This window comes from Malus sylvestris, chromosome 9 (genome assembly GCF_916048215.2).
Source record: "Malus sylvestris chromosome 9, drMalSylv7.2, whole genome shotgun sequence".
Taxonomy (NCBI): Eukaryota; Viridiplantae; Streptophyta; class Magnoliopsida; order Rosales; family Rosaceae; genus Malus; species Malus sylvestris.
The window spans coordinates 34,152,407-34,177,325 of record NC_062268.1 but is presented as its reverse complement, the minus strand read 5'-3'; the positions used below and the strand labels follow the sequence as shown (position 1 = coordinate 34,177,325).

Sequence of the window (24,919 nt, the reverse complement as noted above, 5' to 3'; positions counted from 1 at the left end):
GATCCATCGACATGCAAATGCCTGAAATCTCCTGCAGGTCGGGCTAAGTTGCTGCGTCCTTTAGGCTTGGGGTGAATTTTGCTACGCAGTCTGTCAATGCCTAGGCCTATATTTCTGTGTAGGGTTGGTATGCTAAGCCGTGTTGGCCAAGTTTCAACATCTACTTCATCCCTTGTTGAGAAGCCTTTGGACTATGCAAAACTGATCGCAGTGGGTACTAGGTCACGACGATGACCGAATGCCCTTCAAAGTAGGGTCTGAGCTTCCAAGCTGCAACAACTAGTGCCAAAATTATCTTTTCAATCTTTGGGTATCTGGTTTCCGCATCGAGGAGAGCTTTGGATGTATAGAATACAAGTAGTTAGGCCCTTAGCTCTTCTCATATGAGGGTAAAGCTTGCTGTTACTTCTGATACCGTCAAATAGATACATAGGTTCTCCGCTGCTTCTAGCTTGGATAATAGTAGAGGTGATCTCAGGTACTGCTTCAGGTCCTGAAATGCTTTTTTGCACTCATTGTCCCATTTGTCCTTCTACGCCCTTTTGATTACCTTGAAGAAGTGCTTGCATCAATCGGTGGATCAGGAGAGGAAACAATTAAGTGCAGCTGCTCGTCCGGTCAGAATTTGGAACTCCTTCAGAGTTATGGGAGACTTCATGTCTAGGATCACTCTGATCTACCTTAGATGAGCCTCGATTCCTTATTGGTTATGAGGTATCTTAAGAATCGGCCCGAGGAGACGCCAAAAGTGCACTTGGTTGGGTTGTGCTTCATTTTGTACTTTTAGAGGATGTCAAAAGTCTGTGCCAAGTTACTGATGTGGTCTAACCGCTCTTTGCCTTTCATTATGGTGTCGTCGATGTAGACTTCCATGGTTACTCCGATCTGCTTCTTGAACATCGTGTTTACAAGTCATTGGTAACTTACTCTTGCATTCTTAAGGCCAAAAAGCATGATCTTTTAACAATATGTGCCTCGCTTGATCATGAATGCGGTTTTCTCCTTATCAAGCTTATGCATGGCAATCTGATTGTAGCCTAAGTATGCATTCAAGAAGCTAAACAACTGGTTCCCGGATGTTGAGTCAACGAGTAAGTCGATTCAGGGAACGGGGTAATTGTCTTTATGGTATACCTTGTTGAGGTCTGTGTAATCCACACATACTCTCAATTTGCCCATCTTTTTTCTTTACTAGCACAACGTTGGCTAGCCATGCTGAATATGCCACTTCCTCAATAAATCTGGCCCCTAGTAACTTGTTAATCTCCGCCTCAATAATCGCTACTCACTCCGGTATGAAATGTCATATTTTTTGGATCATAAGTTTGGCAGTGGGATTGACGTGCAACTTGTGGCAAGCTATCAGTGGATCAATATCGGGCATGTTAGAGGGTGACAATGCGAAAACGTCATGGTTTTCCTAGTTCTTTCTTCTTCACTAGGCTCAGATGTAAGCCAATCCTAGCTGTCTTTTCCGGCTAGTGGGGGTTAAGAATAATGTTATCGGCATCATCTTTGGGTTTCCATCCCGATTCATCTTCTAGGGCATTGTCGAACTTAAGGCCATCTTCTTGACCTCTCCACTGTAGTTGCTATTTGGTAGCGATAGAGTCGTCTTTCTGCACTTCAACTACTACTCCTAGGGTGAAAGACTTCTTCTTTGACTCCTTAAGAACTTGTATAGTGCATCTCCGAGACATGGCCTGGTCACCTTTAATCTCTCCGATTGCTCATCTTCTGATACTCGATCGAGGTCACAACTCTAATTTTCACTAGCTAGGGTCGACCTAATATCCCATTATGGGGAGATGGGTCACTGACAATCATGAAGGTCTACGATGAGACAATCGGTGGGCTGGTTAAATCGAGCGTGATGGTGTCAATGGCAGTTGAGGTAAGTCCGTTGAATCCGATCAAGACCTTTGTTTTACGTTTGATCGTGCTTTCCAGGCCCATCTTCTTGATGACTGACAGTTGTAGAATATTGACTGAGCTGCCTTTGTCCACCATAATTCTGTCAACGATGGTGTGGGCCAGTTGAATAGAAATCAACAAAGCATCATCGTGGTGAAAGTTTACTCCCTTCGTGTCCTACTCGGTGAAGCCGACGATTGGTCCAGATACAACATCTACGGCTTGAACCTGAAAGACCGATCTCGCCTGCTAGATCTTCCTTTTCTTGGAACTATTGGTGGCCTCCAGATACTCTGACTCGGCAAAGATTTTGTTGATTCCGATTGTCTTAGTTGGGTGTTCGGTATTGGAATTTGCTTCTTGCATTGGCCGGGCAGCTAGTCCGTCGACATACTAGTCACACTTGCCTTTCTTCATGAGCTGCTCAAGGTACCTCTTCTTGGTGGTGCAGTCGTTAGTTGTGTGCGAAGACTTCTGTGGAATGCGCAGTACTTTGTCTAGTCTATCTTGGAAGGGTGGCAGCGGCTTGAACCACGGTTTGTCCTTGAGGTCGTGAAGGATTTAATTGATCGGGATTGAGAACTTGGTATATGTCTTGGGCGTCGTACTTCCCTTCGTCAGAGATCAATCCCTGTGTCTGCTTTGTTTCTATCATTGAGCGGTTTATTGCTCGTCTTCCTTTAAATCAGTTGTGCATCTTTGCGCAGCTTCTAAGAGCGCTTGGCCTCATCCCAGATAGAGTGTTTTTCTATTAAAGTATAAGAGTTTGCCAGGCTCAAGTTCTCGCCCATGATCAATCCTCTGAAAAGTAGGTGATCTGCTATCATCGCATCCGACGATCATCGCCTTCTCCACCTTGAATCTCTTACATATGTGCTGAGTGTCTCCTTCGGTCCTTCTTCATGTGGGAAAGGTGGTCAGACTTCTTTTTTATCGAGCAGTATAACGAATATTCCTTAGTGAAAACCAAGGAAATTTTGTTGAAGTTCCAGATTAAACGTGGCGGCAAGGTATGGAACCAGTCTTGCGTCTCACCTTGGAGCATCGTGGCAAAGATCTTGCACATGAGAGTGTCATCGTTGGCATAGAAGGTCATGGCACTCCGGTAATGCGTCAGGTGCCTGTCCGAATCTTCATCTCCTTTGAACAAGGTGAAATCTGGCTGGCTAAACTTCCGCATTGGTTCCGTCTGCTCAATATCATCTATAAACAATGACTTGCTCATGTTGGCCATGTCCCTACGAAGGGCAACGTCGGTAGTATCAAGATTAAGCCCCAACGGCCCTTTGGATCAACAACGTCAACAAATCCACACATCAATTCTTCAAGATCAAGCCCAAAAGCCCTTGAAGATCCGTTCATCACCATTATTGAAGATTAAGCCCAAAAGCCCTTGAAGATATGTTCAACCTCAACCCTCAAGATCAAGCCCTGAAGGCCCTTGAAAAAACTTCCCTTAACCTTCAAGATCAAGCCCCGAAGGCTTTTGAAGAAACTTCCAACCATTCATCCAAGATCAAGCCTCGACGGCCCTTGGATCAACAAAACATCCACAAATCTACATCTTATCTTACAGAGATCGAATCAGATGATTAAACTAGAGAGATATTGTAACCCCAAATCATTAATACAAAATATTATTTTGTACACATGTTCTTGTCTCATTCATCGCAAGAAATTTTTATGTTTACAAATTTGGCACACCTGGTGGGACAATCTCTACCTCGCATCTTTTTCTCCGTTAAGGAATCCGAACACACCTCCAAATCAATGGCATCTAGCAAGGGACAAGCCGTTTTTGCAACCACCAAGGGAAAGATCTTAAGCACTTCCACCGCGAACGGACATTCCATTAGCTCCACAACCGCTCCTCAACATGCCGCTGATCTCGCTAGGGGCATCGAAGCATGCTACTGAGGCGCACAAGATAACATCCGAAAATGGCCAACAGGGTTCTTCATCAACACCCTGGATGTCTGAAGGAAAATCGCGTCTATTGGTTGCAAAAGTCATAACCATCGGCGTTACCTCCATTGAAGAACAACTGGCTTAAATCAGTGAAGCAATTGCAAGGCTCACAAGGATCGCAGAGGAGAAAGACTTGCAAATCATCGCACTCATCAACCGATTGGAGGCGTAGTATGACGAAAAAGTTGATCGCGACCCAAAGGTTAATCCACTAAAGAATGAAGTCGATGAAGAAGATGAGCCTCTGGTCTAGAAAGTTGAGGAGAAGCCAGACCAAGCAACGACACTTATAAGTCCTCTTTCCATATAGCATATCCAGGACATGATTGCCAACACCGTCAGAACACAGGTGGGAGGCACTTCGCATGATGCATTGTTGTACTCAAAGCCATACACCAATAGGATTGATATTTTGTGGATGTTCACAAGGTACCAACCACTAAAGTTTATGCAGTTTGATGGAAAGGGAAACCCAAAGCAACACGTCGTCCAATTTGTCGAGACTTGCACAACGCTAGGACTGAATGAGACTACCTCACAAAGCAGTTTGTCCGCTCTCTGAATGGGAATCCGTTCAACTTGTACACAGACCTAAAGCCTGAGTCCATCAACAGCTGGTAGCAGTTAGAGCGGGAATTCCTCAACCGCTTCTACAACACCGGCCACATTGTAAGCATACTGGAGCTCAAAAATACAAAGCAGTGGAAGGATGAGGAAGGATGAGCTAGTCGTTGACTACATCAACCGATGGCGCACTCTAAGTCTCGACTTCAAAGATAAACTTTCAGAGACCTCCTCAATTGAGATGTGTGTTCAAGGCATGCAGTGGGGATTACACTACATCCTACAAGGCATCCAACCACGGACCTTCGAGGAGTTAACCACCTGCTCCCATGATATGAAGTTAAGCATCGCTCATCATGAAAAGAAAGAATTGATCGTCAACTACAAGAACGACAAAGTTTTTGGGCCAAAGATGGATAAGGCTGCATGGAAACCCATCAATGAACCAATGACGGTCAACACAGCTCCTGTCAAAATCTCTTCACGAGGCAAGGCGATTCAAACCGAAGCTTTTCGTGATTAAGAGATGCGTAGATGCACTTTGAAGAATCTTGAGGAGAAGACTTATCCATTCCCCAACTCTGATGTGGTTGCCATGTTAAAAGACTTGCTTGATAAAAAGGTGATCAACCTACCTGAGAGCAGACGGCCAGAAGAGATGAATCATACTGACAGTCCAAGGTACTATAAATTCCACCGCTTCATCAGTCATCCAACAAAAAAATGCTTTGTGCTGAAAGATCTCATCATGAAGCTGGCTCAAAAAGGAATCATCGAGTTGGATCTTGATGATGTGGTGAAGTCAAACTATACAACCGTCACTTCTAGCTCTTTCAACTCAAAATCTTCACCTCAACCGCTGGGGGCATGCTCCAAAACCATGTCAATCAAGTCAAGTGAAGTTGAAGAATGGACTTATGGCACTCCAAAGAAACTGCACAAGAAGCATACGTCTCCTCCACAAGTTCACCAATCGAAAAGGGGGCAAAGTAGCTATCGTCAACCTCCAAAGCTACATGAAAGTGTCAAGGATGATGAAATTGCGACACGAAGATTGTTCATTGCCATCACGATGTGCGATTTCTTCTCTGAAGACTTCTTCAATCACTCGGTCAGGACTCCTTACTATGAAGATTGCAAGGAATGCCTCTCCAATATCATTTGACAAATTCATGAAGCTCCTCGTTCGTACGAGCATAAAAGGAAACAACCAAAGCTCCTTGTCCGCACGAGCATAAAAGGCGACAACAAAAACTCCTTGCTTGCACAAGTTGAAACTACGAACAACACCAAAACGCTCCTTGCCTGCATGAGCTGCAACTGCAAATGGCACCAAATCCACAACAAATGCTCCTGGCCTGCAAGAGCATAAACTGCGTACGGCACAAAAAAAAATGTATTTGAACTACGCTATGACTTGATCTTTTCTTTGAAAGGGTACGTAGGCAACTCGAACATTCAATTTCGAGTTCAGTCATATCAAAATAAAAAATAAATATTTTATTAAGGGTTTGACTAATGAAAGTCAATTTTATTACAAAGGCAACAAACATATATTTTGTAGTAAAAAAAAATACATTTCGTACAAAAAAATTAAATAATACATATATATCTGTGACTACTAAGCTAGTGAGCCCACTACGAGCCGCCCGTAGACCATGGTAACCGACCCACATTTGTGAGGCCCACACTATACGTTGTGTTGAGACCAGTCTGATCTCAAGCCCCATAAGGTCATTTTTCGCGTTCTTGCCGCTTCCATCAGAATCCCATCTCCCAAGCCTCGACACCAGCAGCTCTGCCACCGGCGAAGTGGTGCACCCCTGCGACGAGAACAGCTTTACCAGCACCGACCCGCTCTGCCACTACTCCTCAGTGTGGACATGCGTTATTACCCCCCGCAGCACGCTTCTCATAGAACGTTCAACTACTTGAAGCTACGTTTGGCCAGCTACTGAAGCATGTTGGTGATGTACACAAGGAGGCCACAGGTGACGGCGGCAAGACTCCGGCGCACCATGCACTCGACATCTCTGAAGCCAGCCTTAAGCCAAAGTCACTCCTGCCAATAAATAAGCTCGCATCAAAACATTGAGTTGCTGTTGTGATCTCGGCAAGTGAAAAATGACAGCATAATTCTTCTGGAAACGCCCCCAATCTTTTTTCGGAGTTCTTATAATTGTCATATGATGACTTCCTTTGAGGAAAGAATAAACGCGAGACAGACCCTGGAATACAGCCGGGTTGGAATTGAAGATCTTGACCCGCTCCAAGCCTTGGGACTTCAGAAGCTGTACGAAGTTCTCCTCCATGATCTACCCTCTGCTCATCGCCCTCAGCCGCACCACCCTCTGCATGTGCCCTCCACTTGTGCCGGTAAACCTCATCTTGATAACCATGCAGTTGCGACTGCAACACATGTGTGGTGTGCGTGAACCAGCTGGTTGCGAGTATGACCGAAGCAAGGGAGTTGCGGGACTGCATCCCGTCATTTTCTCCTTTGCATGGCGCAGCGCCATCAAGTCATCTTTTCCTCTGCATGGCACACCAACATCTCGGATCATCCTCTCCAACATGGGGAAGCCGACATCCAAGAGCTCCTGGGCCAGCATCACCAGTCATTGGTCTCGGTCGCCACCAGCTTTGCATCCTCCTCCTCGACGCTTTGCACTACCTCGAGCTTGTCATTCTGGGCACCATCACTAGTGTAAAAAAGATTTTGCCCGACGAAGGAAAAAAACATCGCACAAAATTTGCCCAACAAACCTTCGTCGCGCATCCACCATCGCGTCAAGGTAGTGACACTAGGGTTTGCGCGACGTAAGTCAACCCCTTTTTTTTTTGAAATTTTTTTTTTTAATTTCTACTAATATTGTAATTAAATTCTAAAAAATAATTAATAAACCAAGAAAAAGTATTTAATTATAAAATATATGAAAATGTACATACAAGATGTTCGAACAAAAAAGAAAAAACTACAAGTCTTCTAGGTTTAATACATCATGCTACTGGTATTGGCTGGGAAGTCGAAGGTGGAGCAATATCAGGTGCTGGCATTGGGATTTGGAGGCTGGACATCGCTAAGGCCCGTACAATCGTACTCATCTTCTCGTCCTGGGCCCTAATGTGCTTGACTATGGAGGACAAGGAAGCGTGATCAGAAGGCTCCGGCTCCAACAAAGAATCCATTCGAGAGACATCACAATGATCAACCAGGGCAATGCTTACGTTGTTGCGTAATGCTCAACCAGAATATGCCCTGCACCTAGAGCTGCCTCACGTACAGACTCATTTTCATCAGCAAGACATGTAAGAGTAAGATCCCATTAAATTTAAATAGTGCACCAAAGTCCTATAGTGATACATGATAGCATATTTTACAGACTACCATCCACAAACTCTACTTACCATCTAAAATAGCAGGCAGCACCTGCTGTAATTAGTTCTGGAATTGGACGCCCAATGACCTTGGTAAATACTACAACCAATTTCCAGACAAAGGCGACCATTAAACAGAGCAGGTAAAACAAATACTTGCAGTAGTGGTTAAAATGTTTAAAACATATTGTCTTCACCTTAAATAATGTTAAATATCCATCACGGACAGATGCTTTTTGATGAGAACAGTTTCGGATAATATCAGGAAGTGCAAGCTCAAAGTACTTTAGGATGTGTATCTATTAAAACCTGCAAGTGCAATAAAGCATAAGACAACAATATGCATATTTTAAAAGTGCTACATAAACTCATGTCCATGACTCCATATAAAGACAAACCTCAGTCAATTTTGGAACAATCTTAGGGAGACACTGAGACAGCTGTTGAGGAGCAAAATAGGCCATAGCCCCAAGCAATTGGACACTACTTTGCTTTGTTCACCAAGCTTTATCTTCAAGACCCTATCAAAATAATGTATTTATACATCATTGTCAGAGACTAAAATGACTAACTTGATGATTAAGGAACTTCCAAACAAGTTTATAAATAAATGGGTAAGGTATAAGGTAATTACCTTCAAAAGAGATGGAAGAACCAGTTTAACTCCTTGAGCATTAAGTTGAGACATCATTGCACGAGCTGCACACTCGGAACCTTCACGATCTGCAACAACTTGATCAAGGAATGAAACCAACAGTAGTGGCAACATTTTAATTACATACCTGCATAAAAAAGATGATAGGATGACAGTTAGAATGAGAGTTCAGGTGAATATTAAGTCCATATAGAGAACTTCTTTGTACATAACCGATCACTTACAGCTCAAATAGTCTTCCGAGTGGTTCACAGAGACACTCGAATCCGAGTAAAGCACCTTCATGACATTTTGCTGAATTCCTGTAATGGAAAGGAAATACAAAAATGAATAGCTGCATCCCCAAAAAAGAATAAAATAGCAACAATAAAACGCATAAGAAACAGAAGCATTGAGTGATCAAGTGATCTTGCAACAATAAATGACTCGAGTCGCAAGACCCTTCTATTCTAGAAGTTGCAACATAAGATTCATAACCAATGAGGAGGAAAGAAAACTCCACAACCTCAGAATCAACAATTATTTGTCCCCACAGAATATACTAGCTTAAGTGTAGTCCAACAACACAATGATCAATCATTCAATGACTAATCAGTCCTGACCTGTATTTTCTAGAATTCTTGTGTTTAGAAACATAATAAATCTCACAAAATATAATTGCCAACAACATATACAGAAATTCCCATTGATGATGACAAATCCTTTTTTATATACTATATTGATCCAATAAATAGGGTCTCTGATGATGTATAATGTATAAGTACAATGGTTATATAAAATGTATAAGCACAGTGGTTATACAAAAGTATTCGATTATACAATAAAATTATCCTATCCTACTCTCAATCTCCCAAATATCACCAACTAATGATCAAGGCAGCTACAAAACAGAAAACAAAAAAGTGAGTTCTAATTGAATTCATTTACATATACCCTACACCATTAAGACTTAGTAATAAATTTATATTCCTGTATTCCATAAAGAAAAGAAACTCGTCATATAGAACAATTATAGGTACATAATGATTTGATAAGATAATACATAAACTGTGCAAGACCTTGCTATTGCACCAGCATTGTAGCAAAGCGTAAATTATTTTAATCAGGTACATACCATTCGGTTGTGAATTTTCTGACTGCAGGTTGTTGCAATACCAACCACAACAATCTTAGCATCAACCTCGTCCTGCAAGGAAATGAAGTTAAACTTTGTTGGTACCATATTATATTAGGCCTCGTTACTTGGGCTTCCAAACATTGAGCCCATGATTTATGTAAAAGGGGAGGAGCCCTTAGTCTATAAAAGAGACTCCTCACCCTCACAATCCTCAGGCCTCACACCCCCAAACAGAGGCTCTCATATTCAGAGCAACCCTCTCACAAACAGAGAAACTCTCTCAAACTCTCTCTTTCTCTGGGGGACTCCCCCTCACACTTGTAATCCATACATTCATACAGAGAAATACAATCAACATCAGTGTGGACGTAACCCAAACATTGGGGTAAACCACGATACATCTTTGTGTTCTTGGGTGTTTGCATGATTCACGGCCGGATTTACGTTGGTCCAAGATCCTCCGAATTTTGTGCATCAACAAACTTAAAACATATCAATCTAGGAACACATGTAACCTAAAAAATGTTATGCATTAACCTTGTGCTTCCAAGCATATATTATTTATGACTTGTCCTGGATGTTCTTATATTAAAGAAACCATGATTATTGTTGCGTATACCTTAAGCTCTGATAGTAGCATAGATACAGCTCGATAAGTAAGGTCGTATGTGCTTTCCACGATAAACATAAACTCTAAGGGACCACCACAGAGAGAAGTGACCTGTTTTCATTAATTAAACAAAATAGTTCATACCATATTGGAAGAAAACCTTGGATACAGATTCAACCTATTAAATCAGTTAGCAGAAGGATTTTGAACACTTCACCAGATAAGACATTCCTACAGCGCAAATACAGAAATTCAGACATGCCCACCAAAAGAAAATATAGTTTAACTATGTTAATCTAATATCACAAAGATATTGAGCTTCTAAGTCTCAGACCCAATAGAGTGTAATTTGAACTTCTTATGAAGAAAAACCTAATCTTTCAACTCGAAAATTATACAAAGAATCGCCTAAGAAATTGCGAAATCGAGGAGTAATGTAAGCCCATTTTTTAAGTGCCAATAACAGCTCCTAATCTCAAAGTAGTCTAATTTTTTCAGTTCAAACCTCATTTTCTAGATTTTTGACTTCTCTCACCCAAAAATCATATAATTGACCTCCATTATGCAACTATAACAAAAATTACTTTTAAGCTAGAAAGCATGAAGCTTTAATTTTAATTTTTTTAATAATCAAAAATATAAACTGCCGCCATAAATCAAAAATGAAGAATTCAAACTTCGAATCGAAGAATTCCGCAATCCCAGAAGCCGAATTCAACCACAAAAAATAGAGATAAATTGAATAATATAAATAAAAAATAGCCTGGAGAATAGGCTGAAAGGGAAGCTTTGATAAAGGTTGAAGGCCACGACTTTACCCAGATTGACTTGAATCTGCTACCGCGGGTTCTTCATTGTTGTGACCCTGTCCATGAACTTGTTACAGTTGCCTTTCGTCTTCTCCTCCCTCCCTCCCTCCTTTCTGCAAGCCGCATGCCTTCCCTTCACCGAATCCCTCTCTCTCTCTCTCCCTCGCCCTCTATCTCTCCTCCTCTCTGTAAGTCGCATGCCTTCCCCTCACCAAATCCCACACTAAGCCGTCGATCCCATCGAAAGGGTTAGGGAGCTAGGGTTAGGAAGGAGGTGAAGAGTTGAGCTCAGGGATGAGAGAGAGAGTGAGAGAGAGCGGCTAGGTTGAAAATTAGAGTAGTGGTGGTGGTTGGATTCGAGATTGTGAAGAGGAAGGATAGGTCTAGGTTCAAGATTTGGGGTTCAAGGTTGCGAAGAGGAGAGAGAGGTCTATGGGAAAGAGAGAATGAGAGATGAGCGAGAGGGAAAGAAAGAGTTGGGTCCAAACTTGGAAAATTGAAAAAAACGCCTATTTTTACCGCCAAAATTATGATAATTGGCGCTATGTAGGTGTATAATTTGACGTCGCGCAAAGTGGTTTTGCGTGACGATCACATTAAGGCGTCGCGCAAGGTATTTTAAAAAACAATTATTATAAAAATTACTGAAAATGTGACTTTACTCCTATCAAATTCAATTTTTTTTTTTACATAAACCCCACAATAATATATTTTTCTAACAAAAACCCACAATAATTTTTTTTACATATATATTATTCAATTTCTTAAGTATTATAAGTACAAAATAAATAAATTAAAATTTACTTAGTAAATATATATATCATTGAACTTGATGGGAAACGCATTGTATGAAATTAGTTTCAAAGGTCCAACCGTCATACTTGTTTGTATAAGTTTAGATATCGCATACGCCAAAAATCGTAAAAAACAAACATGCAGAGATTAAGTAATGGGATAAAACTTTTCAACGGTTATAAACTAAAAAGCACGTTTTAACTATAGGTTTAAGTCCGATTTTGATGATTTTTTACAGCTGCACTCCTAGATCCTATATGAATACAATGAACTAATTCAATCATCAATTTAAAATATTTACACAAGTAGATATCACAAAATCTTATGTTATACTTAATGAAAGTATAAATAAACTCCAAGTGTTAGTGAATCTATCGTTTTGAAGGGAAACACATTGTACGAAACTAATTTCAATGATCCAACCGTCAAACTTGTTTGTATAAGCTTTGAGATCGCATACGCCAAAAATCGCAACAAATAAACATTCAAAGATCAAGTAACGGGACAAAACTTTTCGGCGGTTATAAACAAAAAACCACGATTTAACGGTAGTTTTAACTCTGATTTTGATGTTTTTTTTACAGCTACACTCCTTAACCCTATATGAATACGATGAACAAATTCGATCGTCAATTTAAAATATTTACACTAGTTGATATCACAAAATCTTATGTTATACTTAATGAAAGTATAAATAAACTCAAAGTATTAGTGAATCTATTGTTTTGATGGGATACGCATTATACGAAACTAGTTCCAACAATCCAACCGTCAAACTTGTTTGTATATGCTTCGAGATCGCATACGCCAAAAATCGCAAAAAAAAAAACATTCAGATATCAAATAACGGGACAAACCTTTTCGACGGCAATAAACGAAAAATCACGTTTTAACAGTTATTTTAACTCCGATTTTGATGATTTTTTTACAGCTACACTCCTTAACCCTATATGAATACAATGAACTAATTCGATCGTCAATTTAAATATTTACACTAGTGGATATCACAAAATCTTATGTTCTGCTTAGTGAAAGTATAAATAAACTCAAAGTATTAGTGAATCTATTGTTTTGATGGGATACGCATTGTACGAAACTAGTTTCAACGATCCAACCGTCAAACTTGTTTGTATATGCTTCGAGATCACATACGCCAAAAATCGCAAAAAACAAACATTCAGATATCAACTAACGGGACAAACCCTTTCAACGGAGATAAACGAACAATCACGATTTAACGGTTATTTTAACTCTGATTTTGATGATTTTTTACAGCTACACTCCTTAACCCTATATGAATACAATGAACTAATTCGATCGTCAATTTAAAACATTTACACAAGTGGATACCACAAAAGAAAAAGGCAATGCAAGAATCCCAAAATAAAAGCAAAAGGGCAAAAAAAAAAAAAAAAAAAAAAAAACACTTTGCGCGACGCAAGGGCACCCACGTCTTTTTTTTTGCTTATGAATTAATTCAATCATCGATTTAAAATATTTACACAAGTGGATACCACAAAATCTTATGTTATACTTAATGAAAGTATAAATAAACTCCAAGTGTTAGTGAATCTATTGTTTTGATGGGATACACATTCTACGAAACTAGTTTAGACGATCCAACCGTCAAACTTGTTTATACAAAATTCGAGATCTCATATGCCAAAAATCGCAACAAACAAACATTCAGATATTAAGTAACGAGACAAAACTTTTCGGCGGTTATAAATGAAAAATCACGATTTAACAATAGTTTTAACTCCGATTGTGATGATTTTTTACAGCTATACTCTTTAACCCTATATGAATACAAAGAACTAATTTGATTGTCAATTCACACCAAAGTTTGTCATGGCTGCTGCCTTTGAATGTGATTAACAAAACCAAAGTTTGTCAACTCACACCTGTTGGGAAATATTAGTATATTTTGATTATTTGAGTTTGCTTGTTGTTAGTATATGAGCCTAGCCCATCCAAATTAGGGTTTATAGGTTTTTCTCTCTATAAATATAGCTTATAATTTAGCATGAATAATAAGTCATTCACAATGTACCCTCTTAGGGTTTTGTAGCCATTCCAGCATTCTAGTTTATTTAATAATATTCTTATTATTTTCTAGTCTTGTTTGTTCCGCACTCTGATATTCAACTTGGTATCAGAGTAGGTTTGATCCTTCGGAATTTAATCTTCCCTTGATTCGTATCAGTTTGTTTGTCCGTCCTGTTTGTTGTTTAGATTGTCGTTGGTTTAGTTTGAAAAAACAAAAAAGGTCGTAGTTTGAACTCGCATGTCATCTCTGCAATTTTTGTCGAAACCCAACATCGTCGCACCCAATCACCATCCTCTCATTGTTGTCGCTGCAATCAGGAACCTAAAACCCGACCTGCTTTGCACTGCTGCACAGACGACCATCGCACATCCGCTGTACCACAGACGTTACTGCACGCACGGTCTGATGGTCGCCTGGTCAGAACCCCCTCCGCACCCAACCCGCTTGTCGCCTACATCCACTGCCTACAGACCCATGTTCTGTAAACCATCCCGTGTTTTGTAGAAGTCAAGGAAAGAAATAAAGAAAGAAAAGAAAAAAGCAAAGGAAGAGAAAGAAAAAAGAAAAAAAATATATATATATATTTTTTGGTATTTGTTTTGGGCCCACACAGGCAAAGTAAAAAAATATGGTTAAATTTGGTTTACGCCCGCATGAATTGTTGGTTGGCATGTTTGGAATTGTTTTGTGACCGTCACCCGAGTACTTGGAATTGTGACCACTCGAGTGATAGTATTTGTATTTGTTTGTTTGTTGGTACAATTGAGATATGAAAATCTCGTCCATCTAGTGACGGGGAGCATTCATGTGCTTTATTTTCATACTCTCACATTAGCATGTAAGAATCAGAATCACTTTGCAAGTTAAGTCCAGTTCGTCAATCAAGTCAAGTCAAGTCAAGTCAAGTTTGCAGGTCTGCCAATTTGCCTAACAAAGCCAGTCCGCATATGCTTGTTTACAAACCCATGTTGTATACCGCCATGAATTTGCTTGTTAGTTAGTATATGGGCTTAGCCCATCCAAATTAGGGTTTCTAAGTTTTGCTCTCTATAAATATAGCTTATAGTTTAGCATGAATAATAAGTCATTCACAATGTAACCTCTTAGGGTTTTGTAATCGTTCTGGCATTCTAGTTTGTTTAATAATATTCTTATTATTTTGTAGTCTTGTTTGTTCCGCACTCTAATATTCAACACTTGCCTTCTTACTCCGTGCCTGACAAAAAAAAAAGCCATATATATATAAAGGTTTCTGGAATGGTGCACGACACCATGTGAAGGGTTCTACGTGGGATTAAGGCACATGTTCAAAAGTGATCCATCAACACATTTGACGTGACTTCCTACATGCCAATTCAAAGGTGGAGCTCACATTTTTCTAAAAAGGAATGATATCCTATGCAAATGCAAGCACCCACCAAGGAACCCAACCGTGTTATCGTTGAGCCACTCACAATTGCATGTTACTATTGGAAAGTCAAAAAGAAAAAAAAAAGATGGTAGGGACAAAATAATTGAAAGATAGAAAAAGGGGGAGGATGGGCACCATATATTATCCTGACACGGCTCGTCTGTATCACTCATGATACTCAAATCTAAGCAAATGTTAGATAGGTAAGCCGTTTCCAGAAATGAGGAAAGAAAAGGGCTGGATAGAGTAAAATCTCATAAATCAACAGAGACAGTTTTCACAAGCAGGCAATCTTCGAAGTGCGCATTTTGAATACAATCGATACCTCTATAAAAAGAGAGGCAACACATCCAACAATTCAAAAATCGAAGAGACACCACTCTTCGAATTTTGAAAAGCTGGATTTTCCTGCATAAAGTCCGTCAACACTTTTCAGACGCAATCTCAGCTTTTCGGATGACACGAGCAACTTTGTCAAAGATCTCTGACAAAGTTGAAAATGAGTGAATTTTACTATTCCAACTACAATGCTGTAACAAGGCCACGTCCACACCACTACTTGCTATTGGGAAATCCTTATATATGTTGACCTTCATCTTTCATGGCAAGGCACACATCCAAAACGCCTGACTCTTCTTCCTTGCCAATAATATATCTGCAACCAAACCTCTCAACATATTCAGTTTTCTTCATCCCTGAAAATACCTCTTCAACCAGGCCACACCAGAGCAAAAGTATCTCATAGCATGCTTTATCCTTGTCTTTTTCTTTGTTTTTGTTCTTCCCTACAAGACAATAAGAAAGAGAGCAATCAGTCGGCACTTGGAATCAACCTTCTAATTTGGAACAAATTGCCTGGAACCTCTTCCCTGATTGCTTACCTAGCACTGCTCTCAAGTACTCATCTTCAACTGTTAATGTACTTCCAAAGAAGATACCATATACCTGGAAAACAGATAAGACAAGTGAAGATTATACATCGAAGCATGTGGAGACAAGCGCAATAAATACATGTGATGATTCATCCGCTACTTCTTCAAAAGCTAACGTATCTCATATCATCAGGGTCGAAAGTAAAGGTATCTCATATCATGTTTTTTCCCTGTCTTTTCCTTTGCCATTGCTCTTACTTGCAAGACAATGAGAAAGAAAGCAATCAGTCGGAACCCAAAATTAAACTTTCAATCTGAAACTGATTGCCTGGAACATTTGTTTGGTTACTTAGCTAGCATTGCTCTCGAGTGCTCGTCTTCAACTATTGATAGGTCTCAAATTTCCTCAACGAATACTTCAGGACAGTTGATATGATGTTGGCTCTTTACATCGAAGCTGCCAAGCATGGATGAGTCGCTGAGGGGTGATGCTCTGAAAGACCATTTAAAAGCAAAAGGTTGCGCACCACTTCTACTATGCAAAAGAAACAAGCAGAGAAGAATGCAGCACGATGAGTTGGAACAAATCATTGTAGTATGACACCCTTCCCTGCAGAATTGCATAATCCAGAAAGATGAGTCTAAGTTAAATCCAAGCCTGGCATCGTTTCTTTAATCGAAGAACTCTAGAAGATTCAACAACCTTTCGCTGGTACCGTCGCCAAAGAGCAAAGCCTCGCCGTGCAATGCCGTCGAATCATCCATGCTTCTTCAAAAGTAAAAGTATCTCATATCATGCTTTCTCCCTGTCATTTTCTTTGTCCTTGTTCTTACCTGGAGGACAATGAGAAGGAGAGCAATCAGTCAGTACTTGGAATCAAGCTTCCAGTCAGGAACCGACTGCCTGGAATCCTTTCCCTGATTGTTTACTTAGCATCACTCTCAAGTACTTATCCACATCTGCCTAGAGAACAAATAAGACGAGTAACAATGAAACATCAAGCTTATGGATAATTAACAAACGCAACAACTGAACGTGCTAATTCTTCCTCAACAAAGCCAAATCTCACTTGCCAAGTAAAACCACACGTGGTCTCATTTAAATTCAAGATCAAGCATCGATGGCCCTTCAAGAAATCACGAGTTCGATTCAAGATCAAATGTCCACCACCCTTGAATCAAATTCAGCTCCAGATAAAAGGAGTAAATTCAAACATTTGGTGCAAGTTTAGCAGAAGAAACCCCCGAGCTCAATTCAAGAATAAGCCTGTGGAAAGTCAACAATTTGAGGAAACCAGAAATTCCTCCAACCCAGTTTAAGATCAAAGTTGTGGAAAGTCAACAAGCGGAACAAAATACGTGCCGATTCATCCACTACCAAAGCTAAAGATCATCTACCACGTGAAACTCCTTATGGTCCAATTTCATTCAAGATTAAGCCTCGACGGCCCTTGAAGAAATTTCAATCAAAATTCAAGAACAAGTCTCAACTGCACTTGAAGAAAACTCCAGCCCAATTCAAGATCAAGCCTTGACGACCCTTGAAGAAATTTGCAACCCTTTCAAGATCAAGCCTCAATATCCCTTGGATCGACATCTACATTAAGGGACTTCAAAACGCATCTTCTACACGTGACAAGCACATGTATACGACGCGACTTGAAGTGGGGGGCATTTGTAGACATCGAAATTTCGGTAAAATAAATGTTGACCAATAATTACAATTTCAACGCACACGTGTCACATAAATTTCACACGTAGCGTGTGACTAGACGAAAAATTGAAATAAATCAGAAAAGTCATCAAATATGACACGTGTCAACACCTGGCAGAACTGATTTATTTCATCTGATTATTTAAATCCAAAAATCAAGTTTTGAAATTCTATAAATACAAGGCCATTTCAACCAATTCACATCACACCCTTGAAGAAAGTGTTCATCATTCATCATCCGTTCATCCTAAGATCAATACCCAACGGCCCTTTGGATCAACAACGTAAAAAAATCCATACATCCATTCTTCAAGATCAAGTCCAAAAGCCCTTGAAGATCCGCTCACCACCGTTCTTCAAGATCAAACCCAAAATCTCTTGAAGATCTGTTCATCCTCAACCCTCAAGATCAAGCCCGGAATGCCTTTGAAGAAACTTCCCTCAACCTTCAAGATCAAGCCCCAAAGGCTTTTGAAGAAACTTCCAACCGTTCATCCAAGATCAAGCCTCGACGGTCCTTGGATCAACAAAACATCCATAAATCTACATCTTATGGAGATCGAATTAGAGGATCAAACTAGAGAAAGATTGTAACCCCATATCATTAATACAAAATATTATTTTGTACATATGTTCTTGTCTCATTTGTCGAAGGAAATTTTCGTGTTTACAATTGTCTTTCATTATCTTTGTCTGAATATGTCTTATTGAATGCTCATGTAGTGATACTGAACGGTCCCAAATTGCATATGTTACCTTCAAGGATGTACAAGGAGCTGAGGCTACAGTTCTCCTTTCGGTAATGCAATTTCTTTGACCATAATGTATCACCTCCTCATTTTGGACGTTTGATGTCATTGCAGATGTTAATATGGATGTTATTTCAGTTTTAATGTTTATGTTTTTTTTTTGGATTTGGAATAGCTTCTGTAATCTGTCTGTACAGAAGCTTGAAGCAGCTCTTGTAATTTTTGAAAACTGCAGTACTGCTGTGCACTGCAGTGCAGTTTTATAAAAATGTATTTTTGAAAAAAAGAAAAAAAGATTTTGACCTGTGGACCCTCCCCGGACTGGCTCGTTTGAAACGGGCCAGGTTAGGTCCGGTTCCAAAACTCAAAATCTCTCTACCTGGCCCGGCCCGTTATAGTTTATAACGGGTAGGGCCCGATTCTTCCAAATTTGGGCCCAGCCTAGCCCGTGCCCACCCCTACCTCAGGTTATTGCATGTTTGTGGGAGGAAATCTGGTAACATGGAAGAGTAAGAAGCAAAGTGCCATTGCAAGATCGAGTGCAGAAGCTGAGTATAGATCGATGGCATCCACAGCATGTGAATTAGTATGTCTTAAGGGTCTGTTGAGTGATTTGGGGTTTCAAACAAAGCAACCTATGTCAATGTACTATGATGATCAAGCTACAATACACATAGCTTTCAATCCAATGTTCCACGAATGAACAAAACATATTGGGGTTGATTGCCACTATGTCAGTGCTCAAGTGCAAACTCAAGTGATTCAAACTCTCTACACAAAAAGTGATGATCAGTTAGCTGACATTTTCACCAAACCATTACCTCCGCATCAATTTAAGCGTCTTCTATCCAAGCTCGGTTCCATCAACATTCTGGACCCAACTTGAGGGGGAGTATTGAAAGTCAAGAGCGAGTATTCCATATACAGCATCAGTATGCACAGTGCAAGCATCAGTCATATGCAGTATCAGTATGCGCAGTGCAGCATCAGTATGCGTAGTGCAGCATCAGTCACCCCATATCGTCTAATAAAAGTCAAGAGTGGGTATTTGGAGCTATGCAACATCAGTATGCGCAGTGTAGCATCAGTCACCCCATATCGTCTAATAAAAGTTAAGAGTGGGTACCGGAGCTGTTAGTTAGGTTGATGATTAGGGTGTAGTTGTCACCTTACTAAGCTTTTTGCCTTACCTTCTTTCTGCTCCCTGTTTTATGGAGTTGCCATGTATGAGTGATTCAAAGGTGATCATTGTGTTGATCACACCTTGCCCTTTATATCTTGTATTCTTGTGTTGTTGTTTCTCTATGAAAGATATATACAAACAAACACTTAAAACTCAACATTACTGCACCATGAAAACTTATTCCTCTAGATAAATGTTATTTTGATATTCATTTTAGTAAGGAATATGATATGCTCTGCGCACGGGGTGGCAGTACGTGTACTCTTGTTACTGGTTTTATTCAAATTATCTCAATGGAAGCCAAATTTCCAACCAGGTGATTTTCTTCCTCAAACTCATGCTTAAGTATGGATTAAATTTTTTTGTTTGAGTCAAGAATATTGGCATCCTAGACAATTGACGGAAATCGCGGAAGGGGGGTTGGCACTCCTTTACACTAGATAAAGCTACAAGGGAAAAACAATATGGTTATTTTGCATGCATATTAGTTGATGTTAATCTTGCAGATGATTTACCTACATCTCTTATGGTTGAAAAAGAGAGCCATGGTTTTCCAGTTGAGGTAGTTTATGAAAATTTACCACATAAATGTAGCCTTTGTAGTTTGATTGGGTATTTGGTTAATAGTTGTAAACAACTTAAATAGGTGTTCAAAGGTCATTCTCATAGCCAGACTCGAATTAAGCAAAAGAAGGATATGACAAAACCAATTAATGTTTTTAAGCGATCGCCACATGTTTCTAAACCGGTTCTTCAACATGTTGATCAATTATTACCCGAGTCCCAAGTTGCCAGAGCACCAATTGTTTCTGGTAATGATAATAATTTCATATTAGCTAATGGTAATGTTATTTTTCATGAACCAAGTGGTTGAAGAGGTAGTTAATGAGGCCTTGAAGAACATTGTTTAAGCTGTGGTTAATTCTGAAAGCGAAGAACATGGTGTCCAGTCGCCTGGGATATCTCATGTTAGCAACTCTATGACTAGATCATTGTCCTCAAATTAATGGATCATCTTCTTAAATGGGTCATTCTTGTGGTGAACAGGTGGGAAACACTATTATCCTAAGTTACAACATGAGATTGGCTCACGAGATCTACATGATGAATGTAGCATTCCTCATGGGTTGGAGATGTTGCTACTTTAGCAAAAGATGTGATATTAACGTTTTACTCCTATGTTACCTAAGCCTCACTCAAAAAAGCATAAACAGGCTCTAAGCTTAACCAACGCTCTAAACCCTTTCTGAATGAGGACCGTGGAATACCAACTCATTTTAAATGAAGACTCTTTTATATAATAGCTGGGGCATTAGTAATGATGACTCTCAGACTGAACTTTCTAACATATGTCGGTTGCATTGCCTGAATTTGGTTTGCTTTACGAAGCCAATGGTCACATTTAATTTCATTTCAGCCGCTTATTGGGCTTCGCTAAATTTATATGTTTTTGCTTTTGATTCTAGAGAAACTCTTGCTCCTAATATTTGGCTACTAAAGTCTTCGACATATGCATATCCTTTAGTTATTTCTATATCTTATCAACAAGTTATTGTCCATTCTACTTTTGATCATGTCTTAAATCAGTTTACCTTTGTTTATGCAAGCACTTCTTTTATTAAAATAAGAGATTTGTGGGCTGATCTGCAGTGACAAACAAAAGTTCCACAAATGGCTATTGGTGATTTCAATGTTATACTTGGTGTTCATGAGCAAATGGGAGGATGCAGACCATCTTAGATTTCTTGTGATGAGTTTAGTACTACGTCTGATTCTTCTAATTTTACTCACTTTGATACTTCTGGGGCAGCTTTCACATAGTCTAACGGTTGGAAGTTTTGTGGTCACACAAAAAGAAGGCTAGATCATTTTTTTTGTGATATGAGTTGGTTTAATTCATGGCCTCATTCTACATACGTTGCCTTGCCAAAGGTAGTCTCAGTACATAATCCCTTTATGTTTTCTACTTCAAGAATTTGGAGCAGTGGTCCTCGTCTTTTCGTTTTCAACACTATGGGTTCAACATTCATCTTTTTGAGAAACTTTAACTTAATGTTGGTTGAATACAATTGTTTATGGTTTCCCCATATTTATCATGCTGCAAAAATTGAAAGCTCTAAAAGTTTGCATGCGCCATTGGAATTTTTCTATATTTGGTGATGTTCATAATAGAGTGGTTGATGCTCGACATAATCTCTCTTTGATTCGGCAGAGGATTTTAACTCAGGGTATCAATGACCTTTTTTTAGAGAGGAGATTGTCACTAAGGCTACAGTAATGAAGTCTTTTGAAGTGCGGGAGGTTTTTGGGAGGTTTACGACTTATTCTTTAACCATCCAAAAGTCATAGTCATCAACTTCTTCTCTCTCGCATAAATCCCCCTCCAAAATTCCAGCCTTCATCGCCAACTCCTTCCTCTGGTTGGAGTATGTCGATTTTCCTTTGCTATTTCTCCTCTCTAGCCCGTTACCCACGCCCTCTAGTCCCCATCTTCCCCCCCTCCTCCGCCATTTTCCCTCTTGCTGCATCCTAGGTCATTACCCACACCCTTAAGTCATCCCCTTACCCCCCTTTCAAACCTTCATTTCCACTTTCTTTTTCTCATCCTCCTCTGTTTTTATACTTTCCTGTGGGGCTTTGGTTCATATTTACTTTTGGCTTTTTTGAGCTTTATCTCAATTTTCTTGAGCTCTGTCTCAATCTTCTGAGCTTGTCTCAGTTCAGAACCTTCAGACACCTCTTTTGCTCCGATGCTTCTTTATGTCACATGTCCACAACTACCAACCACTGCTGCTCGGCCCCGGGTGCTTCTCCTCGGCAACGCACTTGGGTTTTGGGTGGTTGTTAAAGTGCATTAGGATTATGGGAGCGTTCACTGTGCGGGTGACTCGCTCATCCCCATTTTCCATTGATCCAGTTGCTCTTTTTGGTTCGTTTTCTTAGTGGTGGTAGTGGTGGTAGCCTTGCAATGGAGGCGCGTTAGATTTGGTGGTGGTGGTGGTGGTAGCCTTGCGATGGAGACGCGTTAGATTTGGTGGTGGCAGCTGGTTTCCTCTTTAATTTTAGGGTTTTTGTTGTTTTTCAGTTATGCTCTTTGGGCTTTTATGTTGTATTTACTTTTTCTTGATGGGCTTGTATTTTGGTTATGGGATGCCTTTTAGGCTCTCTTTTCTTTGTACTTGTCTGTTTGTTTAATGGAAAAGTGACTTAGTTTGTCCAACAACAAAAAAAAGTGCAGGAGGTTTTTGGAAAGATATAGCTCGTGTTAAGTGGTTGCTCGAAGGGGATCAAAAAATTTCTTTTTTCATGCCTGTGCAGATAAGAAATCCTCTAGTTCTCATATCAGCTATGTTCATGATGTAAATAATCTTCTTACTGATCTGCAAGCCATTACGAACCATATTGTTAAGTTTTATCAGACTTTGTTTGGTTATTCTTTCACTTTGTCAGGTATTAATGAAGTTTGTGAGATCATTCAACCTATGGTCACTGAATCCAAAAATGTTTAATTATTTGCATTACCTACTGACAAGGTCTAAAATATCGATATTATCCCGATATTTCCGATGTCATCGATATTTTAGACCTTGATAGAAACTCTATGTGGTACTAAGTCACTCATGTATCTTATCATGCAATGTATAAAGTGTAAAATAGTGTACTAATTCATTATATATAAATGATTATGGTGTGTTTAAACTTCTTTCATTAATTACTTCATATTTTCTACACTCATAATGTTTGCCAGCTCGTTATGTAATCAACTTAAATCAGTTAAACCATCATGCAATGCATTTCCTTCCAATTTTTTGTGATAAACTAATAGATAATTGACTAAATAAACATCCTACAAAGTTTCAATAAAAATTTCCAAGTTTTTCTTACAATTTCCGTGGTTTTTATTTAATTTTTATCGATATCGATAATATCCTAATATTTCCATCAAAATTTCCGTGTTTTTGGACTACCGATATTTCCGATATCATCGATATTTTATACCTTGCAGACTGATGAGGAAATTAAGGAGTCAAATTTCTCTTTAAGTGCTTCTAGTGTACAGGGGCCAGATGGTTTTCCAGGTTTTTTCAATATCATTGTTAGGATATTGTTGGCTATCATATTCAATTTGTGAAACAATTATTTCAATTGAATTGGTTAAACCCTATGCCAATAGTAATTTCTTAGCATTGATACTGAAGGTCAAAGTTGCTATTTCAATTACTCAATTTCGATATTTTGCCTTGGCGAATTTTCTTTTCAAGACTACTAGTAAAATATTGACAGTTTGTCTTTCTTATGTTGTTGCACGCATGTTGTGACTATGAAGCGTCATGTAACTTGATTAACGCCTGGATGAATTTGTTTATGGATACTTATTCCATAAAGCTGTTAGCTTGCCCATGTACTCCTGGCGATCGGAAAACTCTTTACACATCCTAGTTAGACTTAGCTCATAAACGGCCGGTTTTAGCACTCGAGATTATCCTCTTTTAAGCCCATTGGATCTTGAGCTTCTTAATCCCCTTTGGGTTTTTTGTGGAGTTGTAGGATATGTACTTGTCATATCACTTAGGGCAACTCTCTGTGTTAGGCTAATGGTTCTCATACCTCTTCTTCATTGACGGCGATCTACTTTTTGTCTTGTTCAGTTGCTTGGTTGTATGTGATTCCCACTGATAGCACCAAACTATTAAATTACAAACCCTTGATGGGCTTACAATATGGACTAAAATGAAATGGACTCAAAAGGAGTGGTTCAACCCTCAAAACTAGGTTACATCCACCATGTTGCCCAGATTTTATTGATTTTAGGATTATAACTAGCACTCGGCTAATGCATGAAGTTTCTCCCCTTTCAATCGTCTGACCCCAATACAAGAGGTTCCCATCCCTTTATATAGACCCTCACTGAATCCCCCAACCTTGGGCTTCCCTAATCTTGCATTTAATGCACAACCTATGTAGACTAGCATACTGCCACATTTTCACCTATCAACCAGACATTCGACTATGAAGTGACATGTGTTCAGTCAAAATGGACGAGTGATGAGGGCTGAGCATTGTGCTCAACTTAGTTATCCAACTCGGGCTTTCTAAGCATCGTTCCGACTACCTCTGCGTCTCATTCTA

General features: G+C 39.6%; 1 long non-coding RNA gene and 1 pseudogene across 1 annotated transcript; both read right to left on the bottom strand.

The window, feature by feature from the left end:
* Window positions 1-8,224: 8,224 nt before the first annotated feature.
* Window positions 8,225-8,756, bottom strand: LOC126583255 (uncharacterized). The gene is made up of 3 exons (XR_007609705.1): window positions 8,693-8,756; window positions 8,459-8,606; window positions 8,225-8,345 (listed from the first exon to the last, which is right to left on the bottom strand). It is a non-coding gene; the product is annotated as an uncharacterized LOC126583255 (long non-coding RNA).
* Window positions 8,757-9,334: 578 nt separating this feature from the next.
* On the bottom strand, window positions 9,335-11,141 carry LOC126583253 (uncharacterized; annotated as a pseudogene).
* Window positions 11,142-24,919: the final 13,778 nt, after the last annotated feature.